General features: G+C 44.3%; 1 long non-coding RNA gene across 2 annotated transcripts; it reads left to right on the forward strand.

The window, feature by feature from the left end:
• Window positions 1–2190: 2190 nt before the first annotated feature.
• On the forward strand, window positions 2191–19520 carry LOC124978912 (uncharacterized). 2 transcript variants are annotated; one of them, XR_007107578.1, is made up of 4 exons: window positions 2191–2657; window positions 4050–4224; window positions 10324–10393; window positions 14103–19520. It is a non-coding gene; the product is annotated as an uncharacterized LOC124978912 (long non-coding RNA). The 2 variants fall into 2 exon arrangements; XR_007107577.1 differs by lacking the exon at window positions 10324–10393.
• Window positions 19521–25238: the final 5718 nt, after the last annotated feature.

The raw sequence follows: 25238 nt of genomic DNA on the forward strand, positions 1-25238 counted from the left end.
GGTAGAATTTTACATTTTATATTTGTCCTTGTTAAATTTTATCTTGTTAGTTTCTGCCTAGTGTTTTGGAAGTCAAAATAATTTTGAATCTCAATTCTTGCATCTGCCATTATTATCTCTTCATGTTGCTCAGCTTGTATCATCAGCAAATTGTATGTGGCCTTCTCCGTCCTTAGCCAAGCAATTGATAAAACGCTGAAACCAGTCAAGAGCCAAGCACGTGACACCTCTCTCCCGTGGTCCATGGAGTTGACAGCAACCTATTAATCCACCCTCTTTTGGAAGTGGTTGTACAACCAGCTGCAATTTCACCTGATTGTCCAAACACTCAGCTAATATTTCATTATTGTGTCCACCAGGCTATCATTCATCTCTGACAAATGCTCTGTTGAAATCAAGGCAGGTTTTTGTAAAGATTTCCCCCAGTTTTTTTCCTGCTTCACCAATCATGGCATGTAATAAAGAAAAAAGAGGATGATTATGAGGTTTGGCATAACTTTTCCTAATGAGTCACTGCTTCCTCTTCTCAGTGCTCACAAGCCATCTGCTTAATATTCTATTTTAGAAACTTTCCCTGGAATGAAATCTGATTGCCATGTGTAGTTTGCAGAATTCCTCTTTTTCTAAAACCGGGAATGTATTTGCTCACCACCAACCTCCTGGGCCTGCTTCCACTTCTCTGGGACCACATGGATTGGAGATTCCTGAAAGGGACTCTGAGCTCCCATTGCCCATTTGTTCCCTTACCTCCGATGAACTGAAGAAGTTATCTGACACCCCTAAATCTCAGTATTGTCCTACTATCTTCAGCTTTTCTTTCCACCTGATGGTAAAAATCGTAAAGCCAGTCTTCTTATCATTCTTCTTGGTGGAGATGATAGAAATATATGTATCTCTCCTTCGAATCCCATATCTGCTCCAAGCAATTGGACTTTGTCCAGGCTGTTGGCTCTGAACATCACACGTACACCTCGTCCTCATGCATTTACTCAGCTCTCAGCTAAGTCTGAGCTGAAGTCCTCAACTGTCTTTTTGCTGGCTCCGGTTGCTCCTCCTACTTCCCATTTTAAACGGAAGTCCATTTTAACTAGGATTTCACTCTAAGGCTCTCTATCTAGCCACACCAAACCTTGGACTTCAACTCCTCTGAATGTCCCAAGTCCTTCTTTAGAGACCCTTTTCCTTCCTGGTCTCCTGCCATTCAAAGAGAGTGATAGGCATGCCAGGAATCTGCTGGACTCATATGTGCTGAGGTGTGACAAGATAAATAGCAGTTGCACATCGTGGCCGTGTTCTTCAGTGATAAGGAACATCTCTCTCTCAACCCAACCCTTCCCAGTGGTCTCCTCTCAAACTCCTTCCTAGATTACAACCCGAATCTGTCTCCAGAATGGAAATCCGCAGGACTGTTGCCTAGCTACTGTATTTCCAGGTGGTTCTACTCATTACAAATCACTAGCCTGAGGAAAGAACCCTGTTCCTGGGGTGAGACAAAGTGACTCTGACATCGTCTCTTTAATTGAGATCTCTGCCTGCTTATTCCTACTCCAACGAGGCTCTCATTGTGATCTCAAGAGCAAAGAATCCTGAGTCTCCTTCTCGTATCTAGCCTGACTTCCTCTCTTCGCTCATGCGCACATCCTGCTAAGTCTGTATAGTTACTACCTTCAATTGTTCCAAACACAATACATTCCTGAGCACATAAAAACATAGCACTTGAACTTCATGAACTCTCCAAATTAATTTCATGTCTTAAATATTGACTACATTTCCTTCCTTCCGTTTGTTAGGTTTTTCTTTTGTCAATACCATCCTTCATATCAAGTTTAAGCCAGACTGGGACGTCTGAGAGAATATATTTCCCAGAATATTCTTTCTTAACAAAGGGATTCCCCCCCCAAAACTCTTCTGATATCTGATTGTAGGCATTTGCCTTTGTCTGTGTTTTTCAAGTCACCCTACTGAGGTGGAAAAATGAATGTATTTTATCTGGTTTATCAACTGGGCTTCTGCAATGGCTCTTCTGACCTTTCCTGCAGCTATGGAGTTTGTGAGCCCCTACACCCACGTAATCTCATGAGCCAATTCCTTAAAATAAATCACTTCAGAGAGAGAGAGACAGACAGTCTCCTGGTGATTCTGTTTCTCTGGGGAGCACTGACTGATACAGATTCCAATACAGCCAGAGCTCAGGTGCCTTGCTGAAAAGATTTAATCTATCAGTATCTTAGAAAAATCAAAAATTTCTAAAGAATTTAAAGAAATCTTATTTTCTACTGAAGATGGACCAAAATGCACATAAACATAGATAGAAAGCTTGCTGGGAACTCCAGAAGATACCACCAAGAGAGAAAGGTCACGGTCCATGAAAAATCCCCTTGGAACTGGGTCGGCATCATCTGAAGAAGCAGTGGGACTTCTGAGGAGTGTCCTATCAGAGACTAGAAGATCCAGTCAGGCAGGGTAGGAGAAGGCCCTGGAAGCTCAGGGAAACAGCTCAGCGGAAACAGCTTACAGGGCTGGTCTCGGAACCCAAGAAGAACGGGATCGAGAGCCCCAAGGGGCGGGAGGAAACGGTCTGGGTTGGACTGGCCTCCACTGCGGGCAGCAGAAATGAAGCTGGAGGCACCAGACGGGACCGGAGACTGCTTTCCAAGGTACAGAACCCTCCTTCCTCCTCACTCTTAATTTATACCCTCAGCTCAGATGTGAAACATCTATAAACATATTACATATAGTATATGATAGGTATATAATTTATAGTATATAATAAGAATATAGTCATAATACTATTAATTAATTTAATAATAAACTCTGGATTATAATTTCCAACCTATTTTACGGCACCTGTGTCGATTTCATTGCAACAGTCACAGAATTGAAAATTTGGGACTTGCTGGATTTTAAAGGAGACATCAACTCAGGATAAACCAGATCCTCAGCAGTTCGGCCCAGGCAAGCCTGAGTCTGCCTTTAACAGGCTGTGATAGCTGCAGCTGTGGGGAGCCGGGCAGGAGCAATGGGTACCTTTGACACTACATATTACCACATTGACCAAATTCTCAATTTGTGTAGAAACAGGAACTATTTGAGATCATTTGTCTTTAGAAATATTAAATTCAAAATAATAAATTTAAAAATCATTTGGTTTAACCTGTGACTTTAACTAAACTCATTCCAGTGCTTTTCTTACTGACTTATGCTGATAATTCTTTTTGCCTAAGCTTTTCCAATTCCATTTTGAAAATTATGCAAACATACTCCCAATTTTAATTCTTCTTTCTCCTATAGGTTTTTTAAAATAAAATTAATATTCATTCCAATTTTATTGTGGTTTACTGCACTAGCAGTTGAGATAAATCTCAAATATTTATTTGTAGAAACGTTTATGAGCCACCTATTGTCCATGATCTGCGTCAGGTACCAGGGGTGATGTGTGCAAAACTATTTATCTTTCCCTGGTCTCCTTATTAGGATGTATCTTTAAAGGCATTATGCCAAAGAAAACCATCTTTAACCCTTAGGAAACACAGATATCAATGGCCATTGAATCAGATTATCCCTACTCTTATGAAAATACATTTTTTTAAATTTATAAAGATGCCACTTACGTAGTTGGCATCATGCACAGGAACTCATTACGATGATTTGACCACATACGCACTACTCTAAAGTGACTTTGCAAAGCTTCAGACTCTTTCTTCCCCCCATCTTTCTTTACCTCCTTTATCATTTGGCTTTGGGTCAGTCTTTCCACGGGCCTTTCTTATACCTCGGTGTCTTCTTTCCCCACGTTCCTCCCAGGCTGCTCTGGACTGTGCGGGATGTGCCTCTCAGGGCTCCCCAAGGGTCACTGTGCCTTTCCTTTGCTAGCTCCTGCATAGGGCCACCCACAGAGCTGTCTGGTACAGCTACCGCTTTCTGCAATACTGTACTGGAGACCGGGCTTTCCGCTGATCTGACCCCAATTTCCTTTCTTAAACCTCTAAATTGAAAAACGGATTCACACACACAGTTGTGTGCTCACCCACCTGCTCTGTGACTTCCAGGATGACCTGGGAATGGCCTCCTCCTCAACCAGCTGCATGAGGCCACGTCGCCACCCCCAGGCCCTCATGGCAGCTTCCTCGTGCCCAGAAGCAGGCTCTGGCAGCCCACCTGCCCATCATTTACGCCTCCTTGAGCTGGACTTTCACCTTGCTGGCTGGCCTTCCTGGTGTGCAGGTAGTTAAAAGCTTTCAAAGGTCTTGCAGCCTAAATCCACGTAGCTAAAGGGCCTGTAGCTTTCTCTGAAATAAAGTGGGAAATTCTCATTTTACTACAGACTGTGCATTTCCCTCTTTCCCCAAATTTTATGAAAAACCCTTGGGGAAGCCTTCCTTGCACCTGACAGTCAGCCCATCTGCTCCAGGAGCAAGCCGTTTCCAGGAGCTTACAACCCTCCAGATGTTTCCAGATGATTTCCTGGTAAACCCTTAATTTCTTCTGCTGTCAGAACAGTTTGAGGGACCTCAGAGCCTGCCCCACACCTTTCTGCTTCCTGTTTTCTGATCTTCATTTCTCATTTTTATTTATTTGACATCCATTCGTTGTTGTTGTTGTTCTCAAGTGTTTTGATCACAACTCAGGAAGCCCTGTGCTTCCTGACCTGTTCTTGCACATCTACAGGAAAATATTTATTGAGTGATCTTAGGGGATCATGTGCATTAGGGTGTCCCTGGGGCATAAGGTTTGGTTCACAGTCTTGTATCATCATATTTATCTTTGAACCTCTGCTACTTGTGGAATTTCCTGTTGTGAAAAAAAAATTTTTTTTTAAATTTGAAACATCTTTTTAGTTGTTTAGCTTCATTCTTATCTCAGTTACTCTTTTCTACTCTTCCTCATTTTCTTCATCTCAATAGCAGGCAGACTGCTAAGGTCACAAGCATGAATTTGAATCTTAGCTCTGACTTTTACCAGCTTGGGACCCAGAGTAACCTCTGAGTCTCAGCTTTCTCATCGAAAAAATGAGGATCATGATAGTTCTTACCTCAGGAAGACCTTTGGGGAAGATTAAGTGAATTCAGATGTGTAAACCGCTTAACAGAGGGCACTGGACGTGATCACTAACGTTAGTTATTATTGTCATTTTCAATATCTCTTATAACTCCCATTCATACTAAAATCTAACTGTAGCTTAAACTTTTTTAACTGCCTTTGAATTATTATTTTATATGTAACATGTGGTCTTTGTCTGTCTGAAATCCCCAAGAATATTCCAAGGGAAAATCACTACCAGAGAAGCCTGAAGGCTGCATTTTCTTTCTTTATGCTTCTATAAGAAAGGTCAGCACGGTCACGTGACAGCACAATATGACTTCCATTCAGCATTGTTCTCTGCCTATTTTCATATACACAGTTACACAAAACTACTTCTACAAATCTTTCTTTAAGTAGGCAGGGTCACAATAAGTATTAGGGAAAATAAGAATTTAAGATGGTTAAAATGTAAGCCTATGGATTAACCTTAAGAAGAGCACCATAGAACCCACAAATTCGTGCTGGGTACCACCGGCGGACAGGATGCTGAAATGACAATGGATTGAATCCAGTTGGGTAATCCTGGCATTCTTATGCCTATATGTGACTATGTCTTATGAAGAAAGACGGTTTTGTCACTGTTCTCTTGTCTTAATATTTAATATCACTGGTAGTTTTGTCACCTCTTTCTACCATCTTATATAATTACTGACTCCTCCAAACTGCCTTTTTCTTTCAACTTGAGGATAAAAACTTAATCTCCTCACAGTGTTCAGATCTGTTAACCAACTTCAGGTTCGGGGCTCTCCACTTGGTGTCCAATACCAGGCATCTTGCAGCTTAAAGTCTTAAGATTTCTCCCACTTTTGCGAATGAGGAAAAGGCATAACAGGCAAGCCTTGTATATCCAATTTCTTCTCACTTCTTAAGTGGAGGTTTAATTGTTTTCTAATTTAATGGACATAAGTATCAATGGTGAAACTTGTCCTTGCAGGTTCTTGGTCTTATGGGCAACCGGCCAATCTGCTAGGTCTATTCTCCACAGCATAGGAATCTGATGCAAGTGGCCCAGGACCACACACTTTCATAAACCCTGCCTTAGGTCAATAATATAGTCCCTCATGTTCTCTCTGGCCTAACTGGGTATTATAAGGACCCAGCTCTTTCCTCTCCGCCAAACTCCACATCCATCTATCTCCAGACACAGCTCAAGCACAGGACATCAGAGTTGCATCCACTTCCTCTCAGCCGTTGTCATGACTATCCATCCCGTCACTCATGCTGAAAACCCAGAAATTACCTCACATGTCTCCATTTCCCTCTCTTCCAACTGCCAATCAACCACCTAGTGCCATTGACTTTAACTCCTGAAGTCCCCTTATATCAGCCCTCTCTGTGTCTCTGTGGAAATTACATAGCTCCTGGTCCACACTGCTCCTTCGAGTCATTGTGATCTCATCTGATTGATGGCAATAGGCAGCTGACTGCTCTCAAGCTCTTCATATAAATGTTTCCACTGATGCTGGAGTGACTTTCCTAATGTTACAGATGTAATCATGCAACCTACACTGCTTTGGGGATAAGGTCCCACATCTGTAGGACAACACTGAAGGCCTTCCAGGGCCTGGTTTCTCTGAACCTCCTTCACCTAGTTCCCTACCAATCCTTCCCAAGACGATCCCAGTCATCGCCCTTGAACTTCATGCTGCCACCACACTGAATCACCCAGGCGCCATTGAACATGCCAGCCTATTGTATGGTCCTTTAATTTCCTAATTCCAGAAAAGCCTTCCCAACTTACTTGTCAAGAACACTTTTCACATTTCAGAATCATGTCCAATCATCTTTTCTGCAAAATAATTTGATGAGAATTATAAAGAGAGTTAAAGTAAAATTGGTCCCTTTAAAGCAGAAAGAGCAGAGAGTAAGGGTAGGAACTTGTGAAGAATGGAAAAAAAAACTCACTGCTATTTATGGGAAAAGATTGAGCAGATGACCTTTCGATTTTGAAACCCAGGAGAGCTAGCTATGAAAAAATGTTCCCTAGGAAATGTTGGACTTTAATTACTCTTTAAAAGGATGGGCTTTCACTTGCAGCCACCATATAGCCATTGAGCTTAAACTTATCCTTCCTCTGTAAACAACTAGAAAACTGGAAAAGGCAGGTGAAACAACTGTTTTCAGATGTTGGGCAACTGGCAGTGAAGGACTGTGATTTCTACAAGAAAGGATTGTCCTGGTTTCTGCCTAGAGAAACTCTGGATACTGGGAGAGGAAAGGAAATTCCAAACCGAGCGGAGGCTATTAGTAGAGGAGACAGAAATCAGAGTACAGGGAAGCAGCTGGGACTGTGGAAATGAGTAGCAGAAAGAGAAGAGTGGACAGAGGGACAGAGGGACTGCAGCAGTCCCCATAAGACTCCTCTTGAGTCCATCGATGACCTCTAAGCTGCCTACCTATAGGGTGAAATTCCATGAGGCTGGATGACCATGGCCAGAACCATGATCTGAACATTTTCTATTGCACACAAAAGGTAGGGGACATAAAGGAGACGCCACGTGAGCAGCACTCACGTTAATGGGCAGGATACACATTGACAGTGGAAAAACTGATCTATGTTAAAGACTAAAGTCTTCTAACACGGTTTAAAATCAAGACCTTAACTGGATGTGATGGCGCACACCAGGAGTCCTAGCACGAGGGACGCTGAGGTGGGAGAATCACTCAAGACCAGGAGTTACAGGACAGGCTGGGTGGCCCAGCAAGACCCCATCTCAAAATCAAAGAAAGAAAGAAAAGAAAAGAAGAATGAAAAAGGAAGAGGAAAATCAAGATGGTAGACGACCAGTTACCCACAAGTCACTTAAGCTCCTGCCATGACGCACACTTGGAGCACACTCGAAGACACCCAGTGACAAAAATACTAGACACATGGGAAGCAGGAGAGTCTGACTCATAACCGAAGATGTTAAATCAAGAGAAACAGATCCAGAGTGACAGAGACAATGAATTAGCAGACAAGGATGTTCATGTAGCTGTAATAAATGTGCTTAAATATTTTCATAAAGAGCAAACGCATGAACATGTGAGTGTGTAGAAGCAGGTGCTCTCGCACCATGACAATCAGCACTGAAGACACGTGTGTCCCCAGAGGCCTGGGGTTTCTCCCCACCAGCAGGCAAGCAGTGCAGTGGTGGACACCACTGTTCGTCCTCTGAGCCAATCCAGTTCTGAAGCTGTCTACCCGGAGGCAGCAGAGAGTTGAGCCTGCAGGTCAAGGCCTTGGTCCCCCAGGGCTCAGTGTGTGTGCTCCCCCACACACTCCACGGCCGTTCACCAGCCCAGGTCGAACTGTGCTTCTGACTGGCTGTAAACCAGGGTGCCCACAACCCCTCCTCAGGTTTAATGAACTTGCTTGAGGACTCACAGCACTCAGGAAAATACACTCGATGGCTTGTTAAAGAGGACATTGCAAAGGATTCCAAGGGTGACGAGGAGCCAAGGGCCAGGGATGGAGAAAGGGGCAGGAAGCGCCCATGTCCTGTCCAGGAGCTCCACCCTCCGGGAACCTCCACGTGCTCAGCCATCTGGAGGCTCCCTAAGCCTGTCCTTGTGGGGTTTTATGAGACTCTCGAGTGGTCAGGACTGCTCGTAGACCGGGTGGAGAAGGCCAGCAGAGCTCTATTCAGATTCTTCTGGTCTCTCTCTGCAGCATTCCTTCCTCTGAGGAAAGGGGCAGGACCCCTTCTGAAATGGCCATCTCAACATCAGGCAGTTTATTTATGGCCATGTCTGCGACAGAAAGGTGGGAGAAGATTAGAGTATATTTTTAGTTTCTCTGAGTCACTTTGGGGAAGAGAAATTCCAGTTTCCATGGCCTGCTTTGGAGAGAAAAAAAGAGCAGGTAAAAGAGGCTAAGAAAAGTCAGAGAGAGGGTTTTGACTTTGCCAGTCCTCCTTCTGAGGTCTAAAGCACCCGGATGTTATTCCAGTCACCTGGATAATAGAGTGAGAAACCAGGAACCCCGGATGAAAACAAAGCTGAACGAAATGTATTATCATATTCCACACTGTGAAAGAAGGACAGCAGAGAATAAAAAGAACTCTTCCAGGAAGGGCAGTAGAATGAATCGGACATCGTTACCCTACCTGCATAGGTGACTACCTGACCGATGTGACTCTATATCATGTACAAACAGAAAAATGAGAAGTTATACTCCATGTATGTATGATGTGTCAAAGTGCATTCTACTGTCACATATAAACAATTAGAACAAATTAAAAAATACGATCTGGAAAGATAAATTCACTAGATGATGGAAGCAAAGGATCAGACACACCAGATAAAAATATTGTAAAACTGAAGACCCAAGAGAAACTCTCCAAAATGAAACAGAGAAGAGTAAATAAGTGAATGAAGCCATAGTGACCTATGAGAACCAGAAGCATAATTGAAGCCACAAAAAAAGAAAGAAAATATGAACAGAAAGCAATATTTAAAGGAATTGCCAAATTTTCAAAATTACATAATTATAAACTCGCAAGTTTTAAAAGCTCATACAAACCCAAGTAGGATAAACACACAAAAAAAACACTTAACCCACAATTGATTACTGAAACCCCGTGAAAAAAAGAGAAAACATTAACGTTTATCAGAGAAAAGAGACAAATTACAATTAGAATAACAAGGATAAAAATGACCATAAATTTATCTTTTAAGCACTATTATAGACTCAAAACACAACAGAATGGCATTCTTCAGATGTTGAAATAAAAACACACGTGTTATGGTTTGGATGTGAGGTGTCCCCCAAAAACTCACATGTGAGACAATGCAGGAAGGTTCAGAGGAGAAATGATTGGGTTGTGAGAGTCTTAACCCAACCAGTGAATTGGGATTAACAGAGTGGTAACTGAAGTGGTGGAGTGTGGATGGAGGAGGTGGGGATTAGGCAGTGGCTTTGGTGTATATATTTGTATCTGGAAAATGGAGACTCTCTCTGTTTTCTGATCATCATGTGAGCTGCTTCCCTCTGCCACACTCTTCTACCAGGATGTTCAGCCTCACTTGGAGCCCCAAGGAATGGATCTGGCCTTCTATGAACTAAGGCCTCTGAAACTGTGAGCCCTCAAATAAACTTTTCCTCCTTTAAAATTGTTCTGGTCAGATCCTACAGTCACAGTAGCAAAAAAAAAAAAAAAAAAAAAAAAAAAAAAAAAAAAAAAAAAACTGACTAAAACACACTGTCAAGTTAGAATTTAGTATACAACAGAAATGTTCATCAAAATTATTATTTTCCAGGAAAATAAAAACAGTTTGTCAGCAGTAGACCTGGCAGAGTTAGAAGTGCTACTCCAGGGACTTCTTAAAGGTAAGAAAACACCAGGTAGACACGGAACGAACAAAAGAAGGCAGAGCACCAGAAATGGAAAACATTCGGAGAAGCAGGAATACATTGTTCTCAGTTTTTAAGTTCTTTAAAAGTTACTTCATTATTTAAAGCAAGAAAGGACAAAGTATTTTGTGAACTTAAACATGCATAGAAGTAAAATCCATAGCTACCCAAAGCACAGGAGGGGAACCAGAAACACGGTTGTAAGTGCAGGTGATTCTAATGCTTCTGGGGATTAAGAAGCAGAGAGAGAATGCAAATTGCTAATATCAGGAATAAAAGGGGGCATTCACTATAAATCCTATAAATATTAAAAAGAAAATAAGGGATAGCAATAAAAGATAATAAATTTGATGAACAGTATTATGCTAGCTATTTGACAACTTAAATGCTATTGACCAATTCCTTGAAAGACATTAATATAACCGACACAAGAAGAAATAAAACATTGGAAGAATTTATAGCTATCGAACAAATTGAATTTATAATTTGAAAGCTCTCCAGAAAGAAACTGAAGGCCCAATGACTCTACCAGTAAATTCCATCACCTATGTAAAAGATAAATGATTCCAATCTTACAGAAATTCTTTCAAAAGTAGAGGAGGAGGGAAACTCCCCAACTCATTGTTTGAGGCCAGCATCACTCTATCATCAAAACCAGAGAAAAGCATTTTAAGAAAACAGCAAACAAGCACCTTTTGTAGATGCAGACCCCAAATCTTTACCAATGTACTAGTGGAACAAATCCAGCTACATGTGCAAAGAGTGGTCATGAGCCAGGCTATATGGGCAATGACCAAACAGACTCCATTTTACCCTAAGACTCCACGTCATGTAGGAAATGCTTCTCCCCTGAGGAAACGCTGCCACGAAATTGCCATTTCGTGTTGCCAAACATACTGCCAGGAAAACTGGCTAACACAACTAAGAATAGGAAGGAATTTCTTAAATCTGAAAAAAAAAAAAAAAGGCTTTTTTGAAAAACATAGTGTCATGCTTAATAGTGAAACATTGAAGGCTTTTTCCTCAGTGATCAGCAACAAGGTAAGCATATACACTCACGCTACTTCTAGGCAACACTGTCCTGGAAGTTCTGGGAAACTCATTAGGAAATAAAAGGCAGGAAGAATTGAAAGAAAGAAGTAAAGCTGTCTTTACCGACATGATGGCATGAATATGTGTATAGAAAATTCTCACAAGTTTCAAGCAAGTTCCTAGACTCATTAGCAAGATGCAGCATAGAAAGTTTATACAAAATCAATTATCTTTCTGCGCAATCACCACAAATAGTTCAACACTGAAATTTTAAGTGTTAACTTTTAGGGAAGTGTAAAACATGAAATAATCACCAAATGATTTGATAAAATGTGGGAGTCCTATACTCTGAAGGCTACATAATATTGTTAAGTATAATTAAAGGATATCTTTAAAAAATGGATTTGAAGACGCAGTGTTGGTAAAATGTTTTTTCTACCCATAGATGTAGGGCAATCCCAATTTTAAAGAACCCAGAAATTTTTTTAAAGAAATTTTCAGTCTTATTCTAAAATTTAAATGGAAATAAAAGAAACTAGAATTTCCAAAACAATGTTGAAGGAGAAGGGCAAAGTTGTAGAGCTTACATTATCTGATTTAAAAACAGATATAAAGCCACAGTCATAAGGACAGTGTGGCCCCGGTGTAAGGACCAACATAGGGAGCCAATGGAACAGGCCAGGGTGCAGAAGGAAGCAGGCATGTGTCGTCAGCAGAATTTTGGCAAAGATGTTAAGGCTATTTAAAAGGATTCTCTTCCCAACAATGGTCCTGCATATTTATTTGGGAAAATAGTGAACCTGAGCACAAACACCATTTATAAACGTTAACCCAGTCATGGAATTCTAGACCTCAATGTAAACGCTAACGTATGAAAATATCTAAGAAGAAACACAGGAAAGCTCCTCATGAATTGGAGGAAGGCAGAGATTTCTTAGAGAAATCATAAAAGGAAGAAATACACAATTTAAACCAAGCAAAAATTTAAAACTTATGCTCTTCAAAAGAGCATTGAGAAAATAAAAGTGGCCCAGGAAAATGACAAAAGACTGGCAACTAAGACATTTCACAAAAGATCGTACACAGATGGCCAGGACACGGGGAAAAGATGCTCACGTCAGTACTCAGATTACAGTATTAAGGAGATATCATCATTGCACTCCCAGGTAGAACATGCACAATTACAGACAGGCAATACTAAATTTTGCTGAGGATGCAGACTAACTGGAACTCCTGTTCATACATGTAAAATTGTACAACCTCTTTGGAAAACAGTTTGTTGGTTTCTTACAAAGTTAAATACATACCACACTCAGCAATACCGCTTCTCATTGTTTACTAAAGAGAATTAAGAGCTTATTTCCACACAAAGGTTTGCAAAAATGTTTTCATAGCATAACCAAAAAGAAGGACTCAAATATCCATCACTAGGTGAACAAACTGTAGAATATTTGTTCCATGAATTATTTATTGTTAAGTAATAAAAAGAAGTTGCTCATTGCTTAAAGTGAGCAATAGTGTAGTTAAGTCTCAGGAGTAGATTCATAGTCAAAAAGTACATTGCCCTGTGTCCTACCACTTGTGTATTAGAGAACTGGCGAGTCTAAAGCTGGAATGGCTGGCAACAGATCAATGATCACTGGAGACAGAGTCGGGGAGGATACTGACTGCAGAGGGCTTCAGGAAGCCTTCTTATGATGACCATGCACTGTGTAAATCTGTCAAAGCTACCCACTGTACTCTGAAAATGGGTGCATCTTAATACGGATGTTGACAAGTGAGGAGCGTGGCCCGGTAGGACGCTCTTGAAGGGAGATGACGGAGCAACATGGAAGAAGGTGGCCCGGGAGGATTCCCACGATGAAATGGCTGGAAGACTTTCAAAGAAAGAATAGAGTAATATTGTATTTTGAGTCATTTAAATGTAAAGCCCACACCATATGTTTTCATTCAATTCCATGGTACCCACGTGCGCCCTGAGTAAGTACCGACTTTGAGCTAATGAAGTCGCTGTGTTTACAGCCAAGGCCAATTCTGACTGAAGTCCCATTCGTTCCTGTTTTTCAGTGTCCATCTCTGGACCATTTTTTAAAAAAATATGATTCTACTTTAGGTGAAGGCTTTTTGTAGAGGAAGGATGAGTTCCTATCTGGATCAGAGCTAGGCGGAGGAAAGAAAAGCTGTAGAGAGTGTAACACAGTGTCTTATCTGTCAGGTTCGCAGAGTCAGGAGCAACTAGGAGCCCCAAGGCCCTGGAAGTCAACAGAAATTTCGGAGATGATATTAGATGTCACCTAATCATTAGCATGGGGACTGCAGTCAATTTTATTGACATTTTAAAGCATAGCTGGCACATGAGCCACAACTTTCTTGACCCTAGGAGCTATGAAATCACAGTCTTCCTAAAGGGATCTGCAACTGCCAGAAACTGTCTGTGGCCGTGAACTTGAGGTCTCATTAATCTTTACATCCCAGCAGCTCCCATAGGGCTTGGCATAGAAGAATCATTCCATAAAACTTGCTGAAGTAACCTGGACGACTAAGACTCTCCATCACCCAAGTCTCGGCCCTGCGGCCGGGTCTCAGTCCCCAGATCAGGGTTCACAGCCACACTTCCTCTCCTGGCTTCCTCATTTTATTTTTTCACTTACAGATGAGCCTGTGCTTTCGCTTCCTGTTTGCTTGCTGAATCTCTGAGCACAAGACTTGAAGTCACGGAAGCCTCTCACTTCAGCTTTCCCAACTCCGCGAGGGCTGAGGTCTTGGGCGCGGATGCCCCAGAAGTGCTGGGTAGGCACTTGGCAGCCTCTCAGCCACAGCCTTGCTGGGCGCTGCTGTGCTGTGTGACGGGGAGAAAGGAGAACAACCTAGGTCAGAAGCGCCCGTTTCACTGGGTCCTGCCTCCCCACTGCTGTGAGGCTTGGGGAAAATCACCAGGCCCCCTCCGACCCCATCTGCTGATGGATTTTTGCTGCCCTGTCTTCTGAGTAACTCAGTGGCCTCCAGAGACCCCAGGCTCCTCTTCGGTGTCTTGGGATTATGTAAGGCCTGACTTTGTGCATGATTTAAGGAGAAAATTGAGGCTTCCATCAGACTAACTTTTATTGGGAAAACACCATTTTTGTACCTATATATAGAGAGAAGCAAATCACACCTTTCATACCTAGTCCTTGAGAAATGTGACATTACTGAGAGTCTCTAGAGAGCTTGCTGTCCTGGCTTTCCATGACACTCTCCAGCCAGAGGGTCACATTGCAGCTGATGTTCTCTTAGAACCCTCTTGGGGGGCCTGGTCTGGGTCCATGGCCCACCCGAGTGGGGGGCTTCTCCATCACCTTCTGCCATCCTGAACCTTGACATGGAAAGACTGGGCCACACGTACCTGTCCGTCAGCCATTGCCACCTTCCTTCCACTCCTCCAGCAACGTTCCTGCCTCCAGCGCCGCCTTCTCCCACGCGAGATTGGGATAGGGAGCAGCAGAAGGCAAGTGTCTCCCCAAGCACAGCTTGCCCTGCGTGTGCTTTAATTAAAAGCTCGGGTCTTTAACAACTGACTCTCCCCCAAAACCTCACTTTCCTTCCAGTTCATCTCCTTAAAGGGCAGATTCCGTGGGACAGAGAAGCTTTTGCCTCTCTGATTCACATTGTCTCATAATATTCAGCCACCTAATCTCAGGGACAATGAAGAAGACAAAATGCTCATCCCACGTAGGGTGCTTGTTGGTGGCAACTCGCTCATTGGTTTTGAATGAGTCAGATTCATTTCAAGATATAAAAGGAAAATGGCCCCCAAGTTGTGACAGGCACTCTGCCAAGAGTTCCAACTATCTATGGGTATCATCATCATCATGTGATGATCATATTGACTGTTGATAGTGTCCAGCAGTCTCGTGTGTAGGGAGAGGGGCCCCTCAGAGAGTAATTGCTGCAGTCTGAAGAGTCTCTATCCCACAGGTGGAGCAATCCCTTGTCACTGCCCTGCAGGTGGCTGGACGGCTCCATGTACTTCTCAGATGCCATTCTCTGCAGCCTCCTCAGATTCAGGAACACCTCTGCCTCCCGAAGCAATGGAGGGTCTCACTCAATTCCACTCGGCTAACTTTACAGAGTTCCCTCCGTAATCCTTGCTTGTGCTGCTGGAAAGAGAGATGTTCCCTCTTCTCAAAGGCATTCACGGCTTGGCAGTGCCCATAGACACAGGAGAGAATGATGTTGGCTCTGGGTGACATGCGCAATGTAGGAAGATGACAGACGTGGTTCACAAGGGGAAGGAGGGGTCTCTCTTGAGGATCAAAAGAGGTCATCACCCAGAAAAGTCAATACTTGGGGTCCCAAGGATGGAGAGATGTCTAGAATGCAAAGGACCCCGATCAAAAGCCCATGACCCTCTACACGAGGATCCAGGGCTCTCTCCTCCCCATCCACACCCCTGCTTTCCCAGGAAGATCTAGTGTACTGTGGAGATGGAAAACAGAAAGATGACTGAGATTTTACTTCGGAAAGGGAGGGCATGACTAGCTCTTGAAAAGAGCAGAGTAGGCGGAGGCCAGATGCATAATAATGACACTGGACACATATATAGCGCGCACCACCTGCCAGGCAGGGTTCTGACTATGTGATTGGTATTCACTCCTCTAATCTTTTTCCGGGTGAGAGGATTGAACCCAGGGATGCTCTACCACTATCTCCAGCCCTTTTATTTATTTATTTTTGTCAAGACAGGAGCTTGCAAAGTTACCCAGTCTGACCTCAAACTTGCAATCCTCCCGCCTCAGCCTCCAGAGTTGCTGGGATGACAGGCCTGCACCACTGTGCCCAGCTCACTCATCTAATATTTGACAGATATGAACAAAAGTTTAAGGGACAGACCCAGAAGCACCGTGGCTAGAAATGGGAGAGTAGGGCCTGGAGCCAAACAGGCCAGCCCTCGGCCTGACTGTCAGGAGACTACCAAGCCAGGAATGTCCAGGCCATGTTTGAGCTCTCTTTGGGAGCTGAGTTTGAGAGAGAAGGAATAAAATCCAAGGGAAAGGTATTGTCCGAGGGAGGACATAAAGGAACATTGCTCTTCTTTCCCTCACCACTGCAGACAGTATGGACTGGCTTTGGGCATTGTCAAGGGCCACCATTGATTTTGTGACCCACAGCACTCCTTTTCCTTCAAATGTGACTCTATCAAGATGAGTCCTTGCTGGGGCTTGAGTATCACAAGGACAGTGCCAACCATTCAGACAGGGCTGGCCAGATCAGGGAGGAAATGAGGAGGGGCCACATGTTCCAGTGGGGGCAGGAAGCTTGCCCACGGACATGGGAGCCGGGACCTCGAGGCCTTCATCAATAAGAGGTGAAGATATGGATGCAATGAATTTCATTTTCCATCTCTTCCAGGTGTAGGCCAGAGACTCGGGGTCCAAACAAAACACTCAGGTACTCACATGGGCCAAGAACTTGACCAGGTCACCACCGGCACCTGGTACGCCTTCCTTCCTTACTTCTGCCTCTTTCCTCCCGAGTGCCTTGGTTCAGATGTTAGCAAGATTTCCTCCACTGACTTTCTTCTTGTGCTTCGCAACGATGGCTCAATCCCAGCCTGTAAACCAGAGGCAACAGGCATTTAGTTTTGTGGTGGTGGCAGGGGGGCAGGCAGAGACACAACTTTTTAGAAATCAAAAGAGTGTTTGATTTTAATTGAACAACATCCAGATCAGAAACCATGGGTTAAAATTAAACACTGCAGAATGATAGAGAGCTGACTCTCCACGGCAGGGTCCATTGAGTTGCCCAAGAGTCAACAGACTGGTCGTTCCTCAGGTCTGGGTTTCTTCTCTGGTGTGTTTACACACTGGTTTCTGGCAAGGGCAAAGTGTTTGCTTATGACCTTGAATAAAATGCAGACATCACCTCATTGGGTCTCATCAAAAGCAGAACTGGCCCGCCCATTCATCCTTGTCAGACCAGCAGCAGCAGCCAGGCTGGGTTATCCAGGGTCACGGTTGGCTTCCTAGGGGAGGTAAAGATTTTATCCTTCATTCTGCTAAAGAGGCTTGGGTACACTTGAACTCCATGATCTGTAAATGCTTCATTAATACCCAGCACTCCCTTTAGATTATTTCTCACCAAGATCAGGGAATGACACAGACCTTTGGGGTGAGTCTGGACTTGGCTTTCAGGGGTTCTCAAAGGATGCAGACTGAGCTCCTGCAGTAATATTCCAGTTTCAGTTTGAAGACCCCTCTTCCCTCTTTGCAAGCAAAGGTCTCACCTGGGATTCAGGCTGTATCCAGCACCCTCGTGCTCTCCTACAGGAAGGTGGTCAGGATGTTAGAAAGTCCAAGGAAGAAAGGCCAGTAGGGCCCCTGCCCATCTGCAAGTGGTAGAACTGTTTATCCTCTCAGTAAAACCAGCAGAGCTTTGCTCTGCCCTCCACTGAAAATTCCCCAGGGCCCTGAGCAGCCTTCCAGACTGTTTTGGAAACTGCTAGAAGAAGGGGTCTGTTCAACGTTATTTACAATTTAGTAAACCATAGCATTTCTCTGGTCTAGCCAGTTTCCTAACTGACCAGACCAAACTCGGCAAACTTTTCCACGGCTCAGCAAATATGGTCAGCTCACGCAAGAGCTGACTCTCCCCTTGGGCCAGTGTCTGAGCCTGAGCACACAGCCACCATGGCCCCAAGTGACATGCACACGGCTGGCAGTCACGCTCAGTCCCGATTCTGTTGGGACAGACTGGGAGGGGCATGTAGACACAGGATGGCATCCGAGTTGGGACTGACGTGCATCAGAGAAACTGCTGGAGCCAGTGTGGCAGCAGACCCGTTCAGGTCCAGCCTGCTTTCCAGTTCTCTGCAGAGAAGCAGAACAGGACACAGATTAAAACCCAAGCTTAGATTTAAATAATTGTTTCAGCAAGAATTACAAGATGCTATTTATAAACACCTACATTTTAGGCAATTTTTTTAAAATTCATGTGTTGCAAAAGTATTTATAGTGATTGAAACACTAATCAACTCAGTTGTCTAAAGCTGGTGCTTTTCAAAATTTAATGTATACTGAAAACACCTGAGCATCTCATTTTACCACAGATTCCACCAGAAGGTCTGGGGCAAGACCTGAGATTCAGCATTTTCAGTCAGTTCCCAAGTGATGTGGATGCTGCACCTGAGTCTCGTAAAGTTGCACCTAGAAAACATCATAGGCTTCTTCTGTCCCCAGCCCACTCGTGCCTGTCTCTCTGACTTCATTTCAGATTATATTATTCTGCTTTTTTCACTAGTGTTACGGTTTGGATATGAGGTGTCCCCAAAGGCATCTGTGTTAGTGCAGGAACATTCAGAGATGAAGTGATTGGACTATGAGAGGTGTAACCTAATCAGCCCATCCCAGTTCCAATGAACTGGGTGGTCCCTGTAGGCAGGTGGGGTGTGACTGGAGAAGGTGGGTGATGGGTAGGTGATGCAACCCCTTGCTACCTGTTTCTGCTTTCCAGCTGCCAGGAGGGGCGGAGCTTCCCCACACCACACCCTTCTGCCCTGATGTTCTGCCTCACACACAGCCCAAAGTGATGCAGTTGGCTGTCTATGGACCGAGACCTCTATTACCATGAGCCAAAATAAACTTTTCCTCCTCCAAAGTGTTCTTCTTGGGTATTTTGGTCACAGCAACATAAAAGCTGACAAAAACAAAGTAGCAATAGAGAATGAGCACCCTTCCAGATCAACACCAAAAATGTAATTCATTCTTTACACTATATGCCCAGAATTCTTTAGGTAAAATACTGTGGTGGTTTTCTTTTTTTGTTTGTTTTTGGCAGTACTGGGGATTGGCACTTTGCCCCTGAGCTACATCCTCAGTCCTTTTTATTTCCAGACAGGGTCTCATTAAGTTGCACAGGCTGACCTCAAACTTGTGATCCTCCTGCCTTAGCCTCCCAAGTCACTGGGATTACAGGCGTGGGTCAGCATGCCTAGCCACAATACCATGACTTATTCACCTTGCCTCTTATTGATGGAGAGTCAGTATGATTCTAAGTTAGGGGCCATTTTTAAGTATTTTCACCCTCTTCCTCTATTACTGAGCCAGAAGGGGATGTGGATCACTATCAAGTGCACCTGGGCCTCACCAAGATCTGTATTTCTCCAAGCAAGGAAAGGAATGCACCATGTCTCAAAACGAAGTCATTGAACCCAGCTCCCCAGCAAAGAAGCACAGTTGCTGTGGCTCTCCAGCCAGGGTATGCTTCCTGCAGATTTGCCGGTCCACCAGGAGGTCTATGACATCATGGGACAACGGGAGTTCATCTTCATGTGCTGTCAATTTTACTGAAATATTCTGAAGGAGTATCAACTCCTTATTTTTAAATTAGAACACACATGCATAATGAAGAACAGAACACAAAATTCACTGGAATTTTTAAGATTAAATCGTGAGAGCTTAGAAATATTTTCTTGCTTGTGTGGCCAGTTGTTTTAAACTCTCTGGGATACAGTTCACACCTCTGTGTGCTTAGGAGCAATTTGTTAGATAATGTCAATTAACCAGGTTAATAATGACATTAACCTAGTTTTGCACCCTTAGCTACATGTGAGGAAACTGAGGCACAGGGGAATAGATTAACCCAAGATAGCTGATTAATTAAAGCAGGTTCATAATGTGGTCCGGATCATTAAGACTGAGAAAGTGTTCGAGGCTTTGCACAGCTGAGAATGTCTATAAATCCCTGTGTTATCCCTGTGTCAGTCAGGTGTTTACGTATTCTAAAATCTATAGAGAAACTGTTAATATCCCCAGTGTTCAGACCCAATCAAAACAAATTAAATTAGAAGCTCTTTGGGTAGAACCAGCTAGTAGGGGTTTGGTGGTTGTTTTTGTTTTGCTGTTTAATTTCCCAGGTGATTCCAGGGTTTGACCTAGAATTGCCAGGTAGAGCAAATAAAAATATTGGAATTTCAGAAAACTAATAAATATTTTACTATAATATGTCCCAAATATTTCATGAGATATACTCTTCTGGTAAAAGACTAGCAACGCTTATTAGAAGGGAAAGGGGAAGGAGGGTGCACTCATGGGAGAGAGTGGGCCCCCTCCGAGAGGACGGTGGCCCTCGCCACATCAGAGACTTTGAGGATTTCTGGGTCCCATTGCTCCTGCCTCAATTTCTCACACCCCTTCATTGGTTGATTTCCCTTTTTAGTAGCCCTCAGCAGACTTTTTTGAGTGTCTGGGATGTCCTGGTCAGAAGGGGTGGTTGAGGCCATTCAAGATTTCAGTGATAAAGAAGGGTTCCAGCTACATGAGACACACTTACATTAAAGAGGTTATTTGTCATTTATCTAAATTCAAACTTGACTAGGTATCCTGAATTTGATCTGGCCCCCCTCTAGAGCAGTCAAGTTTGAAATCAGGGCTTTAGAGAAAGGCTTTGACCTCAAGGGCTCCTGGACAGCACTTCAAGGTCAAGCTGATCCTATAAGGTCAAGCTTTGCTCACTCATGGGTAGCCCTCCATACCAACCATGTTCAGTCTGAGACAAGGCGTCAGAAGCCAAGGAGGTGGCATATTCTGGATCGATAGAGCCCTGGGCCTGACGCTTGTAATTTTTTCTCTAAAGAGAAAACAATATTATTTACTGAAAGGTGAGCCAAGTCACAGGGACACGTATGGTTCACAATATTCCACTACAAGTGGCTTACGGTTCACTGAAGCATCTTTTCATCTGGTTCTGCACATTGTGTACACAGTAAATAACCGAGCCCCCAACCAGACCATGACAAAGGTTTAAATGTTCCCAGCAGGACTAAATCTCTTCCCATAAACACCAACTTCCTGCCACAAGCAGCTGGGCATCTTTTGAAAATGATCTGCAGATTTGCATTACACGGCTTCTTCTAACCAACTACTTGTGTCCCAGGCCTGGTGATCAGGACACTGAGGAACCTTCTGTCTGCTTACGCTAACATCTCTCAAGGTTAAAAATGCAAACAATCAACAAGAAGCAAGAAGCAAAAGACCCATGATCCAGTCAGAACAGCAAACACCAAAATGAGGGCAGAACAGCCAGACCTGGGCCCAGCTGTCTTCTTCCTGGGACAGGGAGACCAGGGTGCCAGGAGAAACACTGACAAGCCACCGCCACCGGAAGCTCCTGGGGCCAGCGGCTGCCATCTGGTAGCTGGATTTCAGCTGTGGTCGTGCTAAGCAATTGTTCCACAGGTCTGACCTCCCAGAACTTGTGAATTTCTAGACTCATCCATGATTTGCAAACAATGAAGTTATTTTACTAGAAAAGACCCTGTGAGCTGTCCTGTTGTGTAAGTGCTAATGCCCTTGTAACCTGACCCCACAGTTCCAGAAAGAGCGGGCCCTTCCTCTGCATATTTTCTGTTTTGGTTACTATTTCCTCCTGGTTTCAAACCCATAAATGGTACCTATGGAAAACCACGCTGGGCTCTGCCGGGCACCATTCAACCCAGACCAACTCCCGTTCAAACAGACCCCAAATCCAAGACAAGCAGTGTGTGGGCGAGGGGAGGGGCAAGTGATGACGAGGACTTTCGCAAGAGCACATGTGAAGGCAGGAAGTGGGGAGCAGGGCTGGGCGTCCTCGGCTCCCAGCCAAGAAAGGAGCCGGCTGCCTGGACGCCCCCGTTCCTGCCAGTGGCAGAGATTCCAGCCCCGCCAGATACACACGCAACCAATCAGCCCACTGGCCTCCCTCCTGGTGCTCCTGATGGCCGCATGGTCCATTACACCCAGAGAATTCTTGAGGGCACGTGTCACCTCTCAGGTTAAGAATGAAATCCAGCTCCTTCATGGAGGACCCCAGTGAAACTTGGAAGACACGGAATCCTCCCCCTGGGGCAAAGAGCCCAGCTCTCCCTGCTGCCTGGGCGCACTGGCGACTCTCAGTGGCCACAATGATTCATGTGGCTGTTGTCCACCCACAAGGCCTCCGTGGGCGAGGATACCATCTGGTAACCAGGAGCAGTGTGCATGGCAGCAGGCCGTCCTGGAGGGCCCAGGAGCCAGGCGCCAAGCTCCCAGGGACACGCATTCTCCTCCGGCCCCACCTGCTAGGCATCTGGCTCATTAATCGTGCACTGCGGGAGTGGCCGGAACTTTCTGAGGTGTTCAGCACCCTATGCTAGATCAGGAGAGCTACCAGGTTACTAAGAGAGTCTCTGTCCTCAAAAATCTGGGCACTCAAAAGATCAGGAAGGCCTGGAAGGTGGGAGACCTGCAGACAGGAGGATGCTCTTGGCACACGACGGGAGAGATGGAAAGGATGGAAGGACCTCAAGACAGGAGCGTGAACCTCCAGAGGCCCGCCAAGCAGAGCCAGTGAGGCGTCAGCCAAGGAAATGCTCAGGGAACCTGGCAGAGCATATCCAGGGGTGATCGTCAGAGTTCCAAAAAAGTGAAAAGGTGGAAATCCCTTGAATTGAACCATGAACCTGACTGAAGGTTCAGAGAGTGGCCATTGGGCAGTCCGCCACCGCGTGCATTCACTCATTTCTCCATTTTGCAAATCTTGGTTGAGCACCTACTCTACCTGGTCTGACCTTGGAGACCCAAGTATGAACAAAAAGGAGGAGAACCACTCCTCAGCACAGAATATACTTAGGCGAAATGTGTATGTGTGTGTGTGTGTTTGTGTATGTATCCATATATATCTTAATACCCATATATATCTTAATATATGTAAATATATATGACATATAATAAATATGTATGTAAACATACATATATATACATGATATACATATATACATGCATATATATGTGTGTGTGTATATGATATATATATATCTATATCTTAAACTTTCAATAAGTCAGAGTGGATGTTATTGATCAGTAGAGATGGAGCCCCTTATTGGTAACAGATGAACAATTGACCAAAAGATTGCTGAAGGAACACAAACCATACATATAGTATCCAAACACTCACAAGGTTTTCAAACAAATTGCAAGCTTGTCTGTGTGTGCATGGCAACAAAGGGTATGTTCTGCTTCAGAAAGGAACACGTTTAAAAAAAAAACTGGCATACCTTAATAATATAAATCTGAAGGCCATGATCAATTTAGAGCTTGCTAGCTAGTAAGAACAAAGGGGTCACCTTTGAGTTGGGCAGTTCCCTGAGGACTCTGCTGGGTATTTGGGGATCTGTTTGGGAGAGCGTTGTATGTCCACACTTCCTGCTGGATTCTTGCCATTAGGGAAGAAGGAGGCATTCCTTTGAAAGTAAGAGCAAAAGAGATGCCATACTCCATGGGGTGAAGGCAAGAGGGACAAAAACATTCCACACTTGTGTGTGTGTGTGTGTGTGTGTGTGCACGCACGCGCACTTGTGCACACAGAGGATGCTGGGACCCAACCCAGGGCCTTGTGCATGATAGGTGCACCCCAGCTCCATCGTAACCCTTTTTATTGAATGCATAACTTAAAAATGTTTTTCCATGTCAGGGACCAAGAAGAAGTTCTCATTCTGAGGACGTTCTGACCTTTACGATAAGCAGCAGCCCAGGGAGCACTTTGCGGTTGCCTCCCCTGCACAAACACCCTGCAGCTGAAGGCTGATGGATTCCCGGAGCGCTCCCCCTCCCCACTCCCGGCTGATAGTTTTGCCTATGGCCCGCCGGCGTGAACTTGCACCTTATCAGGAGCCCAAAAGAAAAACACAGCCAACCAGCCTGTGTCTCATCACACCCTTCATTCCCTCAGCATAAATACCCATGAGAACAATAAAAATTTGCAGCTTGATCAGAATTCCTGTCTTGCTGTCACTCCCTGTGTCTCTTGTCCCTTCATTCCTTCTCTCTTAGGTTTGCCATCCTGCGTTGATGTCCCACGGGTCGGGACATTTCCACTTCAAGGAGATGTCCAGCAGAGCAGTCTGAAGGCACCCTGATGGCAGACGCCCCACCACATCCTCCTGCCCCTAGACTGAGCAGCCAGCCACAAGCAGCTCCCCAGAAGTCTCAGGGAGGCTAACCCAGGCACACGACCTTGTTGCCACTGATTTCCCTCAGTCTGTTTCCTTGACCTAGAGTGATCTAAAATCAGTTATTTCAGTCTGAAAACATTTTAAACAATGATTTATGTTTAATACAAATAAATTAAATATATAATAAATTAAAATTCTGGGATCCTCAGGAACTGGGAATTTGGGGTTATTTTCAGGTAGAACTAGATTTAAATATGTTGCTGGGCCACTATATATATATATCTCCATTTTATTGAGCCTAGTCTTTGGCACTTGAAAGTTCATTTGAAAAGGGATCTTTGAAAATGCAGTGGGGACAAGTCCTTGAGAGTACAGAGCTCAAGGCAGATTCTTCAGCCACTGTTTTACAACAGCCAAATTCATGAGCTTATGGGGTTTAGGGCAAAAGTGGGTATGGGAGGAGATGACTGCTCTTGGATATGGTTTTACTACTCTCTCCCTCAAGGCGAGAGTCTTCCCACTTCACAATGTCACCACGATGTCGCTCAGCCGGGTGGTTAGACAGGGGTGTCCCACTCCTCTACATTCTACTCTCCACCCGCCTCCCATCCACAGGTACCAAAAACCTTCCATCCCCCATCTCTGTGTGGGGACTTGCAGACAAGTCAACCTGAATCAGTATATTCACCCAAAACTGTTAGAACATGCTCAGCTCAATGCTTAGCCCAAAACCAGCCCAGGAGAGATGTTTGTGGGATCAGTCTCTAGCGAGCAAGGCCCCAGAGGCTGGCTTGCTCACAAGCATGCCGGGGAGCCCAGTGATCAGGCAAGCACGCGAAACTCACC

This window comes from Sciurus carolinensis, chromosome 3, assembly GCF_902686445.1.
Source record: "Sciurus carolinensis chromosome 3, mSciCar1.2, whole genome shotgun sequence".
Lineage (NCBI taxonomy): Eukaryota > Metazoa > Chordata > Mammalia > Rodentia > Sciuridae > Sciurus > Sciurus carolinensis.